The sequence below is a fragment of the Oncorhynchus mykiss genome, chromosome 28 (genome assembly GCF_057628025.1).
Source record: "Oncorhynchus mykiss isolate SJ-2025 chromosome 28, ASM5762802v1, whole genome shotgun sequence".
Lineage (NCBI taxonomy): Eukaryota > Metazoa > Chordata > Actinopteri > Salmoniformes > Salmonidae > Oncorhynchus > Oncorhynchus mykiss.
This window is the reverse complement of record NC_143049.1, coordinates 22,177,030-22,190,680: the sequence shown is the minus strand read 5'-3', so window position 1 is coordinate 22,190,680 and position 13,651 is coordinate 22,177,030. Positions and strand designations below refer to the sequence as shown.

Genomic DNA, 13,651 nt, shown 5'->3' with positions numbered 1-13,651 from the left:
CAGCAGAGACGGCTTCACGCAGGCAAACAACTTATTCATCATCAAAAGACAAACAAAACAACTGAAAAATCCATATTTTCGTGATTGCCCCCTAGTGATGTTTGGAGTCTAGTTGCACCCAAATGTTACATTTAAAACAAAGTTAACCTTTTTCACAAGAATCCCCAACCCCTCTGTGTTGAATTGTAAACAAAAGAGGGGATAAATAATACAATATCACCAAACAAAACTCTTGCATATCAATAACATTATTACAGCCAAAATGTCCTGGCTGGCCATTGAGTTTGTGAGATGTGCGCACCTGTGCGCGGGAAAGTGTGTGTGGAGGCTGCTCTCCTCAGTGTGATGCCTGTGTGCGTGTGGTGTGTGTTTTAACTGCTAAGCGTCTGAAGGGGGAGCACACCTGCTCAGTGCGAGGCGAGGGCAGGGCAGCTGTACAGCTGATAGGGCCCAGGGTGGAATGAGAGTCTAGCCAACCCACACAACACAACATGGCAGACAGAATGGGTTGCTACATGTTGCCTGCTGACCGGCTGGCCTCCTACCTCCAGCTCTCCCACCTGTGAGAAGCCAAGTCTGTCAACACATGATGCAACTCATAAACTCAGCAAAAAAAGAAACATCCTCTCACTGTCAACTGCGTTTATTTTCAGCAAACTTAACATGTATAAATATTTGTGTGAACATAACAATATTCAACAACTGAGACATAAACTGAACAAACTGTTCGTTCCACAGACATGTGACTAACATAAATGTAATAATGTGTCCCTGAACAAAGGGGGGGTCAAAATCAAAAGTAACAGTCAGTATCTGGTGTGGCCACCAGCTGCATTAAGTACTGCAGTGCATCTCTTCCTCATGGACTGCACCAGATTTGCCAGTTCTTGCTGTGAGATGTTACCCCACTCTTCCACCAAGGCATCTGCAAGTTCCTGGACATTTCTGGGGGGAATGGCCCTAGCCCTCACCCTCCGATCCAACAGGTCCCAGACGTGCTCAATGGGATTGAGATTCGGTTTGTTGTTGTTGTTACACATGGTCTGCCACTGCGAGGACGATCAGCTGTCCGTCCTGTCTCCCTGTAGCGCTGTCTTAGGCGTCTCACAGTACGGACACTGCAATTTATTGCCCTGGCCACATGTGCAGTCCTCATGCCTCCTTGCAGCATGCCTAAAGCACATTTACACAGATGAGCAGGGACCCTGGGCATCTTTCTTTTGGTGTTTTTCAGAGTCAGTAGAAAGGCCCCTTTAGTGTCCTAAGTTTTCGTAACTGTGACCTTAATTGGCTACCGTCTGTAAGCTGTTAGTGTATTAACGACGGTTCCACAGGTGCATGTTCATTAATTGTTTATGGTTCATTGAACAAGCATGGGAAACAGTATTTAAACCCTTTACAATGAAGATCTGTGAAGTTATTTTGATTTTTACGAATTATCTTTGAAAGACAGGGTCCTGAAAAAGGGACATTTCTTTTTTTTGTTGAGATTAGTTCACTCATAGTAACATACTCAGCACATAAAACATAAAAACGTTGACTTAAAATGCTCTACATAGGCTTATCCAAGCATTGATGCGACTTGATTCCATACATGAGGCATTATTTGTAAACTATAGAGATAACATTATAACTCCTGTCCACTTCACTATCTGTTCTGATTCTCTCTCCAGGCTGTCTCTTTGACCTGGCTATTAGGCTGTGTCCCAAATATCACCTTATTCTCTACGCCCTATGGGGCCTGGTCAAAAGCAGAGCACTAAATAGGCAATGGGGTGACAGACCGCCCGATTCAGATCCACACACTCTCTGCCCTTTCCATCCCATCCACACCGCACGCCCAGCTGGGCCCATCTGCCTTTTACGTAAGCTGCACACATTCTCTTCTCTCGCTCTCTCTCTTCTTCTCTCTGAGGGGCCCTTCCAAATCAGTGGCCTCGGCCCCAGCCTTACTCCCAATGTCCTGCCTGGCCTGCCTCCTTCCAGCGCACTGCACACAGGTGCACCCCATGAGAGAGAGAGGGGGAAAGAATAGGGGGGGGGGGGCAGAGAGAGAGAGCGAGAAAGATATAGGGAGGGGGGAGAGGGACAGAGAAAGACAGACAGACTTGAATCGTGCAAGGAAGGGAGAAAGGGTGAGTAAAGACGATTCACATTCAGTGCTAAGACATGGGCAAATACAGTGCATTTAGAAAATATTCAGACCCCTTGACTTTTTTCACATTTTCTTATGTTATAGTCTTATTCTAAAATTGATTAAATTGTCTCCCCATCAATCTATGCACACTACCCCATAATGACAAAGGAAAAACAAGTTTAGATTTTTTTGTGCTAATTTATAAAAAATACAAATATCACAGTTACATAAGTAAATAAGTGATTACAGCATCAAGTCTTCTTGGGTATGATGCTACAAGCTTGGCACACCTGTATTTGGGGAGTTTCTCCCATTCTTCTCTGCAGATCCTCTCAAGCTCTGTCAGGTTGGATGGAGAGAGTCACTGCACAGCTATTTTCAGGTCTCTCCAGAGATGTTTTGATTGGGTTCAAGTCCGGGCACTGGCTGGGCCACTCAAGGACATTCAGAGACTTGTCCCGAAACCCACTCCTACATTGTCTTGGCTGTTATGCTTAGGGTCGTTGTCCTGTTAAAAGGGGAAGCTTCGCCTAGTCTGAGGTCCTGAGCACTCTGGAGCAGGTTTTCATCAAGGATCTCTCTGTACTTTGCTCCATTCATCTTTCCCTTGATCCTGACTAGTCTCCCAGTCCTTACCGCTGAAAAACATCCCTACAGCATGATGCTGCCACCACCATACTTCCCCGAAGGGATGGTGCCAGGTTTCCACCAGGCGTGACGCTTGGCATTCAGGCCAAAGAGTTCAATCTTGGTTTCATCAGACTAGAGAATCCTGTTTCTCATGGTCTGAGACTCCTTCAGGTGCCTTTTGGCAAACTCCAAGCAGGCTGTTGTGTGCCTTTTACTAAGGAGTGGCTTCCGTCTTGCCACTCCACCATAAAAGCCTGATTGGTGGAGTCCTGCTGAGATGGTTGTCCTTCTGGAAGCTTCTCATATCTCCACAGAAGAACTCTGGAGCTCTGTCAGAGTGACCATCGGGTTCTTGGTCACCTCCCTGACCAAGGCCATTATCTCCTGATTGCTCAGTTTGGCCAGAAATAATATTTATGTTATACATTTTTTTTTATACATTTGCAAAAAAAATCTAAAAACCTTTCTTCGCTTTGTCATTATGGGTTATTGTGTGTAGATTGATGAGGAAAAACATGTATTTAATAAATGTTTGAATAAGGCTGTAGCGTAACAAAATGTGGAAAAGGGGAATGGGTCTGAATACTTTCCGAATGCAGTGTAAATACACTCAGGTGATAGTTTTGAAATGACTACTGGGCTAGCTCTCAAATGAGTCGGTCTGATTATGGGTCATTTGGTGCTAACATGGCTTTTTGGGTTGTCATGCTAATACACGGTTATTTTCAGTTCTGCTGAAAGCAAATAAAAATATAGCCAAATTCATTTGATCAAACCTGCCTAGGTCTTGGTCCAAATAACTTCAACATGACTAAAACACGCACGGACCAATGCACTCTACCATTCCAGCTAATTTGATGGACAGTGGCACACACCTAACAAAGCATGGCCAATGACAGCTGTGACCCTGTCATGGTGATAGACATGCTCCATCTTCACTTGAGTGTAAACCCAACCTAGGGCCTGACCAGAGTCCCAGAGAAGCAGCTTGCTACTACAGTACACACAGTATAGTAGATGAGACCTGATTTGGATGCCATACTGCCAACAGGAAAAGACAGAATTGTGTCTGTTATTGTAAAGCTCCAGCCTACAAGGCCGGCTGGCGGCCCAGAGCTCCCTGGCATTTACTGACAACCCCTGCCTGCATCCTCACTAGGCATGTAACCATCACAAGTCATTATGTAGCCCACTTCGCCGCGATGAGCAGCAATATTCCCCAAAATTGGACTGTTTACTTGCCTGAGAGTGAGACATAACACGTTTTACCTAAACTTTGTTCGTTGTGCCGAGAACTATTTGAAGGACTGGCCTGAATGACTGAGTGATAGGCTATGAACTACAGTTTAAGGATACAACTCATTTTCATTTAATACAAGATCAGCAAGTGGCGGAAAAGGGGAAGAGGAGACTGAGAATGAAAACAAAACATAGCGTTTTACACTACTATGTATGAGAGATGTTTTAGCACTGCACAATTCCATGTTGCACTGTACATGGGGGGAGATTGTGTGTGTTCACTTATCATAGCTGAGTGCACACATGCCTCGCACACACACACACACACACACGCACGCGCACACACACACACCAGAAGACCTTAACACACTTCTGCACATGTACCCCAGAACCTGATTCACACAGCTAGTTACCTCCTGTTCCACCACTATTATTGGGGACTGTAGACTGCTGACCATAACTGAATTAACAATACTGACAAACCATCAAATCTGCCTGTATGTACAGTGCATTCTGAAGATATTCAGACCCCTTGACTTTTTCAACATTATCTTACGTTACAGCCTTATTCTAAAATGGGTATAACAACAACAACAAAAATCCTCAATCTACACACAATACCCCATAATAACAAAGCAAAAACAGGTTTTCATAATTTTTTGCTAATTTCTTAAAAATAAAAAATAAACAGAAATACCACATTTACATAAGTATTCAGACCCTTTACTCAGTGCTTTGTTGAAGCACCTTTGGCATCGATTACAGCCTTGAGTCTTCTTAGGTATGACGCTACAAGCTTGGCACACCTGTATCTGGGGAGTTTCTTCCATTCTTCTCTGCAGATCATTTCAAGCTCTCTCAGGTTGGATGGGGTGCATTGCTACACAGCTATTTTCAGGTCTCTCCAGAGATGTTCGATCAGGTTCAAGTCCGGGCACGGGCTCGGCCACTCAAAGAGATTCAGAGACTTGTCCCGAAGCCACTCCTGCGCTGTCTTGGCTGTGTACTTAGGGTCGTTGTCCTGTTGGAAGGTGAATCTTCTCCCCAGTCTGAGGTCCTGAGCGCTCTGGAGCATGTTTTCATCAAGGATCTCTCTGTACTTTTTCATCTTTCCATCGATCCTGACTAGTCTCCCAGTCCCTGCCGCTGAAAAACATACCCAAACCATGATGCTGCCACCACCATGCTTCACCATAGGGATAGCGCCAGGTTTCCCCCAGATGTGACACTTGGCGTTGAGGCCAAAGAGTTCAATCTTGGTTTCATCAGAACAGAGAATCTTGTTTCTCATGGTTTGAGAGGACTTTATAGTGGTGTAACGGATCGTAGTTGATCCATACAACGATCCGTACGGATCACCGCCCACGGTTCGGCACGCATGTGAACTGCATAGTTTAACCATCATAGTGTGAAATACAGTTCTACTGCCGCTGTTACTTTTTAAAGTCATAATTCTCTAAATCTCGATGCAGAGTTGTAATGAAAAGATAAAGACAAGACAGATGTGTGCTGTGTTTTACTCTGAAGCCTGAAGGTTGATCTGATTATTTATTAAAAGCAGTTTTGTGTACTGTTCACGTGAACGGGGCCTGTTGAATCCCAACTAATCAATCCTGGATCTCCAATCCTGGATGCAAAAAGCAAAGAAGACTAAAGAGCAGCGACAGCCATGGCTGGCGGAGGAGCTGAAGACCTGGAAAAGCCTCCCGCTTCATTTAAGTCTCATGTATGGGAGCATTTTGGCCTCCCTGTCAAATATGATGAAGGAAGAAGGGTGGTGGACAACACCATTATGGTGTGTAGGCATTGTGCCACAAGAAAGCCTTATGATCATGGAAATACATTGAGCGTGGCCACACATTTAAAGCGTCATCACCCTGGTGTGTCAGTAACGGGAGCCAACTCAGCCAAGAATCAACAACTTCTCACCGCGGCATTTAAGCAGCCCTTTGCTGCAGAATTAGCCCGGGCTGAAGCCATCACCAAATCTATTGGGATGTTTATCGTTGCAGACATGAGGCCATATTCTGTTGTGGAAAACAAAGCGTTTAAACATATGTAGCTTGAGTGCTTGAGTGCTTGAGCCACGCTACAAAATTCCCTCGCACACCCACCTTCAGTATGAAGATCGTGCCACATCTTTATGAACAGGAAAATATCAAAATTATCGACAAAGTATCCAAGGCATCCTCTGTTGCCCTCACCACATACGGGTGGACCTCCTGGGCAACGGAAAGCTACATGACTGTGACTGCTCACTACACCACATACGGGTGGACCTCCTGGGCAACGGAAAGCTACATGACTGTGACTGCTCACTACACCACATACGGGTGGACCTCCAGGGTAACAGAAAGCTATGTGACTGTGACTGCTCACTACACCACAGAGGAGTGGACCTCCAGGGCAACGGAAAGCTACGTGACTGTGACTGCTCACTACACCACATACGGGTGGACCTCCAGGGCAACAGAAAGCTATGTGACTGTGACTGCTCACTACACCAAAGAGGAGTGGACCTCCAAGGCAACGGAAAGCTACGTGACTGTGACTGTTCACTACACCACAGAGGAGTGGACCTCCAGGGCAACAGAAAGCTACATGACTGTGACTGTTCACTACACCACATACGGGTGGACCTCCAGGGCAACAGAAAGCTACGTGACTGTGACTGCTCACTACACCACATACGGGTGGACCTCCAGGGTAACAGAAAGCTATGTGACTGTGACTGCTCACTACACCACAGAGGAGTGGACCTCCAGGGCAACGGAAAGCTATGTGACTGTGACTGCTCACTACACCACATACGGGTGGACCTCCAGGGTAACAGAAAGCTACGTGACTGTGACTGCTCACTACACCACAGAGGAGTGGACCTCCAGGGCAACGGAAAGCTACGTGACTGTGACTGTTCACTACACCACAGAGGAGTGGACCTCCAGGGCAACAGAAAGCTACATGACTGTGACTGTTCACTACACCACATACGGGTGGACCTCCAGGGCAACAGAAAGCTACGTGACTGTGACTGCTCACTACACCACAGAGGAGTGGACCTCCAGGGCAACGGAAAGCTACGTGACTGTGACTGCTCATTACACCACAGAGGAGTGGACCTCCAGGGCAACAGAAAGCTACGTGACTGTGACTGCTCACTACACCACAGAGGAGTGGACCTCCAGGGCAACGGAAAGCTACATGACTGTGACTGCTCACTACACCACAGAGGAGTGGACCTCCAGGGCAACAGAAAGCTACGTGACTGTGACTGCTCACTACACCACATACGGGTGGACCTCCAGGGCAACGGAAAGCTATGTGACTGACTGTTCACTACAACACATACGGGTGGACCTCCAGGGCAACGGAAAGCTACGTGACTGTGACTGCTCACTACACCACATACGGGTGGACCTCCAGGGTAACAGAAAGCTATGTGACTGTTACTGCTCACTACACCACAGAGGAGTGGACCTCCAGGGTAACAGAAAGCTATGTGACTGTGACTGCTCACTACACCACATACGGGTGGACCTCCAGGGTAACAGAAAGCTACATGACTGTGACTGCTCACTACAACACATACGGGTGGACCTCCAGGGCAACGGAAAGCTACGTGACTGTGACTGCTCACTACACCACAGAGGAGTGGACCTCCAGGGCAACGGAAGGCTACGTGACTGTGACTGCTCACTACAACACATACGGGTGGACCTCCAGGGCAACGGAAAGCTACGTGACTGCTCACTACACCACAGAGGAGTGGACCTCCAGGGCAACGGAAAGCTACGTGACTGTGATTGCTCACTACACCACAGAGGAGTGGACCTCCAGGGCAACGGAAAGCTACATGACTGTGACTGCTCACTACACCACATACGGGTGGACCTCCAGGGCAACGGAAAGCTACGTGACTGTGACTGCTCACTACACCACAGAGGAGTGGACCTCCAGGGCAACGGAAAGCTACATGACTGTGACTGCTCACTACACCACATACGGGTGGACCTCCAGGGCAACGGAAAGCTACGTGACTGTGACTGCTCACTACACCACATACGGGTGGACCTCCAGGGTAACAGAAAGCTATGTGACTGTGACTGCTCACTACACCACAGAGGAGTGGACCTCCAGGGCAACGGAAAGCTACGTGACTGTGACTGCTCACTACAACACAGAGGAGTGGACCTCCAGGGCAACGGAAAGCTACGTGACTGTGACTGCTCATTACACCACAGAGGAGTGGGAGATGCGAAGTCCGGTGCTACAGACACTCCCCCTCTATGAGAGTCACACAGGCACAAATCTGGCTCAGGTACTGCTAGAAGCAGTAGCAGGGTGGAAGCTAGAGAGGCCCAATAGCAATATCCCAATCACCACAGATAATGCCAAGAACCAAGAAAATGCAGTGATAGAAGCATCTTCACAAGGTCCTTTGCTGTTGTTCTGGGATTGATTTGCACTTTATTTACCAAAGTATGTTCATATCTAGGAGACAGAACGAGTCTCCTTCCTGAGCGGTATGACAGCTGTGTGGTCCCATGGTGTTTATACTTGCGTTAGTACAGATGAACATGGTACCTTCAGGTGTTTGGAAATTGCTCCCAAGAATGAACCAGATTTGTGGAGGTCTACAATTTTTTCCCCTGTGGTCTTGGCTGATTTTTTTTGATTTTCCCATGATGTCAAGCAAAGAGGCACTGAGTTTGAAGGTAAGCCTTGAAATACATCCACAGGTACACCTCCAATTGACTCAGATTATGTAAATTAGCCTATCAGAAGCTTCTAAAGTCATGACATCATTTTCTGGAATTTTCCAAGCTGTTTAAAGGCACAGTCAACTTAGTGAATGCAAACTTCTGACCCACTGGAATTGTGATACAGTGAGTTATAAGTGAACTAATCTGTCTGTAAACAATTGTTGGAAAAATGACTTGTGTCATGCACAAAGTAGATGTCCTAACTGACTTGCCAAAACTATAGTTTGTTAACAAGAAATGTGTGGAGTGGTTGAGAAACGAGTTTTAATGACTCCAACCTAAGTGTACGTAAACTTCCGACTTCAACTGTATAAGCTCAGGTCTGCTTTCTTTCCTTTTTTACTTGTTTTTGATGATGTGGACACAGGCTAATTTTACATTCACTATTGTTCAAAGGAAGAAGGTATCATGCCTCAAATTGCACTTTACTTAACAATTGAGTATTGAATATTTTATTTTAGAATTCTATTTAAACATTGAAAAGGTCCTTGCTTTAAGTGTTCTTTATGTAATAAATGGAAAGCAGAGTTATATTTGTCTCCCTCTTTTTTCTTTTGCTGATTCGAAAAATGATCCGATCCGTGACTCAAAACAGTGATCCAATCCTAACCGTGAGTTTTGTGTTGCACCACTAGTCCTTTAGGTTCCTTTCGGCAAACTCCAATTGGGATGTCTGTGTCTTTTACTGAGGAGTCATATTACATATTTACCAGACCTATGCCAAAGAGCTGAATAAGAATTCATCAAACAATATCAACTGTACATGTGGCCTACAGTTACTTTACAGCCTTATTCTAAAATATATTAAATAAAACATTTTCCTCATCAATCCAGACACAATACCTCCTAATGATGAAGCAAAAACAGATAATATATATATATTTTTTTTTTTGTATTCAGACCCTTTGCTATGAGACTCGAAAGGCACACACCTGTCTATATTAAGGTCCCACAGCTGACAGTGCATGTCAGAGCAAAACCCAAGCCATGAGGTTGAAGGAATCCTGTTTCCATTGATCATCCTTGAGATATTTCTAAAACTTCATTGGAGTCCATCTGTGGTAAATTCCATTGATTGGACATGATTTGGAAAGGATTTGAAAAACAAAACAAGCCATGAGGTCGAATGAATTCTCCGTAGAGTTCCAAAACAGGATTGTGTTGAGGCACAGACTTGGGGAAGGGTACCAAAACGTTTCTGTAGCATTGAAGGTCCCCAAGAACACAGTGGCCTCCATCATTCTTTAATAGAAGAAATTTCGAATCACCAAGACTCTTCCGAGAGCTGGCCTCCTGGCCAAACTGAGCAATCGAGGAAGAAGGGCCTTGGTCAGGGAGGTGACCAAGAACCCAATGGCCACTCCGACAGAGCTCCAGAGTTCCTCGGTGGAGATGGGAAAACCTTCCAGAAGGACAACCATCTCTGCAGCACTCCACCAATCAGGCCTTTATGGTAGAGTTGCCAGACGGAAGCCTCTCCCCAGTAAAAGCACATGACATCCCACTTGGAGTTTGTCAAAAGGCACCTAAAGACTCTCAGACATTCAAAAACAGATTATTTGGTCTGATGAAACCAAGATTGAACTATTTGGCCTGAATGCCAAGCATCACGTCTGGAGGAAATTGGCTCCATCCCTACAGTGAAACATGGTGGTAGCAGCATCATGCTGTGGGGATGTTTTTCAGTGGCAAGGACTGAGAAACTGGTCAGGATTCAAGGGAAAGATGAACGGAGCAAAGTACTGAGAGATCCTTGATGAAAACCTGCTCCAGAGTGATCAGGACCTCAGACTGGGGCAAAGGTTCACCTTCCAACAGGACAATGACCATAAGCACACATCCAAGACAACGCAGGAGTGGCTTCGGGACAAGTCTCTGAATGTCCTTGAGATGCCCAGCCAGAGCCTGGACTTGAACCAGATCGAAGATCTCTGGAGAGACCTGTGCTGCAATGCTCACTATCCAACCTGACAGAGCTTGAGAGGACCTGCAGTGAAGAATGGGAGAAACTCCCCAGATACAGGTGTGCCAAGCTTGTAGCGTCCTACCCAAGAAAACCCGAGGCTGTAATTGCTGCTAAAGGCGTTTCAACAAAGTACTGAGTAAAAGGGTCTGAATACTTACGTAAATGTGATATTTCTTCTTTTTTTGTGCAGAAATGTCTAAAAACCTGTTTTTGCTTTGTCATCATGGGGTATTGTGTGCAGCCTGGCGAAGGGGAAAAACAATTTAATCAATTTTATAATAAGGCTTTAACGTAACAACATGTGGAAAAAGTCAAGAGGTCTGAATACTTTCCGAATGCGCTGTACGTTGGCATAAGCTACACAGTTTACGTGAATTGAAGCTTGCTACTCTCGCACAAAAATATTGCGCAGTTGAAGGACGTCTCCCTGTGTGATTTGGGCTTCATGTAGCTAGGCCAAATCTAAAATGCATTTAGAAAAACTTCTATATAAAAAATATGTTCAAAAACAACAACGAAACATGTGCGGCTGTTGGTTTGAAACTTTTTCAATAAAAAGTTGTTGTTTTTTAAAATCCCGTTATTGCTCAGAAGGGAAGACTTCCATCAATAGAACACCCTCCCAACAACTCTCACATTGGAAGCTTAGTAGCCTAACACTCCTTCTACCATCCATTCTAACGGAGTTTGAATGTCATTTGAAAATAACTGAAGCTGATAAAAGACCAGGTTGTTATCGAATCAAAGTCAACCAAGAGTGACTAATACAGTCATTCCAATACCAATGTTTTAAAGTGGCACACGTAGATACCCTAGCTAACTAACTAACTTCACTTTGGGAGTAAACACGGGTGGGTTCAGTTGTACTCAACTGTGATTAAATAGACCTGGATCCTCAATGTCCTCAAAGGCAGCATTATAAAATGTATGTGAGGTGAAAGTAATTCAACTAAAGACAGCGAGACTGTGGCTTCTCACCCGGCTAGCGGAGGGCCACATTCCTCCAGATCCCATTGGGCATGGTGTGAATACCTACTTTCCATGGTTGATTAATTAAGTGTAATAGTGAGTTGTCAGGAAAGACAGGGGAAAATTGGACCCAGTCACAGCAAATGGGGTGCTTTGATGGCCTCCCAGAAGCAGGGGTCATCTCTGGGTTACATCACTCAAGCACTGCTTACAGTCACAATCACATCAACATCCCCTGGGTAGCTGGCTGGAAGAGCTGATCCTATAGGCTTACTGCATCATGGACAGCAAAACATGCCTTTCAATCATTAAACTAGGACTTTGTTTAGAATATCTGATAAAGTGTGCTTTAAAAGTTATTGAAAGTCATATCTTGGTCATACCGAATTTTGTTTGAATTTCAAATTGAAGATATACATTTTTAATATGTAGATATAAAAACATGAAATCAAATATTTGGATTGACAGTTTAACAGTTTTCTCCCTAAAAGCAACACATCAAATTTGAAAATAAAAACAAGCCATATGCAAATTATTAGGCAAATAATCTGTACCAACCCATATCTACTTAACTTTAATAAACAACTATATAATTCAATTAAATATCACAAAAAAAATCCCAATGAGACAGCATCAAATGTAAACCCATATTATATTAAAAATACAAACTGAATGGATAAATACAAATCCCACAATACACTATGAATTGTTATGTCATCCAAGTACATCCCCCCCAAAATAGGCCTACATTCCAAAAACACTGCAATAGCCTTACCTTAAAAAGTTCCATAGTAACTGTTGGTCAACATACCACTTACACACCAATGGACTTCCTGTGGCTGAGCAACTTGAGCATCTGACTTATACTTAGGGAGGGTCTACCAGTGGTGTAACCATTAGTCAAAAATGTTTTGCAACAGAAACCGTTTACTCCAAATGGAAAACGTCCCTTCCCATTTCATTCCGTTTGGTTCTGTTTGGTTCCTAGTGAATACACCCTAGGGCTCCATGTTGCATCTAGCTACCCTTGCCTAGGAGTCTGGGGTGCAGTAGGAGTGGTTTCCAAGTCAGGAACCAAGTTCTAGGAAAAACAGCCAGTGACTAGCAACTACATCCTGTTTGTTGCAGTTAGACTTTTTTGGGAGGGGGGGGTTGATTTAAAAATGCAAGACAGCATTAGGCTAATTAATAGCTATGAGTAATTGCCTTGACAGTTGACAATGTTAGTAGTTAAGTTGCCACTAGTCTCGGGTTGTCAGACTCATGTTCAAATCCAATAACTGGATGGATTTCTGCAGATAAAACAAAAGATTGCATGGCTGAGAGCTATAGACGCTCCTATAGAAAAAACTGTCTGTGTTAATTTGTGCAGACAACCAGGTCTCGCTTCAGCCACGCGGATCGCTTAACTAGATAATTAAATTACTGTGCACTGGGCATGGCCGTTAAGTGATGCGGGAGACAGCCTACGGAGATATTGGCCAAAGCAAGCTGTTCACCTCCACCTCGCTCCCACAGTGAGAACCAACCGCACATACACTTAGAGAATCCTTTAATCACACACATACTGTATAGACAAACACACCTTATCCCATCTCATCCCCAGATCCATCCCTCTCTCTCCCTAACAAAAATATTCAGTTGACATCAAATATATCATAAACTCCTTTTTATGACAATTCACCCAGCAATACATTGAACTCCATCGCGGTTGACAAAGCAGTCGGCTACATGTAACTGGCCACACTGCTCAACCATGAATGAGCATTGTTCTTTGGTCACTTTAAAACAGACATCCCATGTTATTCCAGAAAACTGACAATGTAGACATCAGACAAAGCAGACTACATTTACAGTAGTATTTGACAAAAACTTAAAGGCTGACTTTACCAATTCAATTCAAGGCAGGGTGAGGCAATTTAAAGAGTCTTCATCATTATAACAGTA

General features: G+C 44.6%; 1 protein-coding gene across 15 annotated transcripts in view; it reads right to left on the bottom strand.

The window, feature by feature from the left end:
- LOC110508726 (sodium- and chloride-dependent glycine transporter 1) overlaps positions 1-13,651 on the bottom strand; it is an 89,601-nt gene that overhangs the window by 18,492 nt on the left and 57,458 nt on the right. The window lies entirely within an intron of this gene.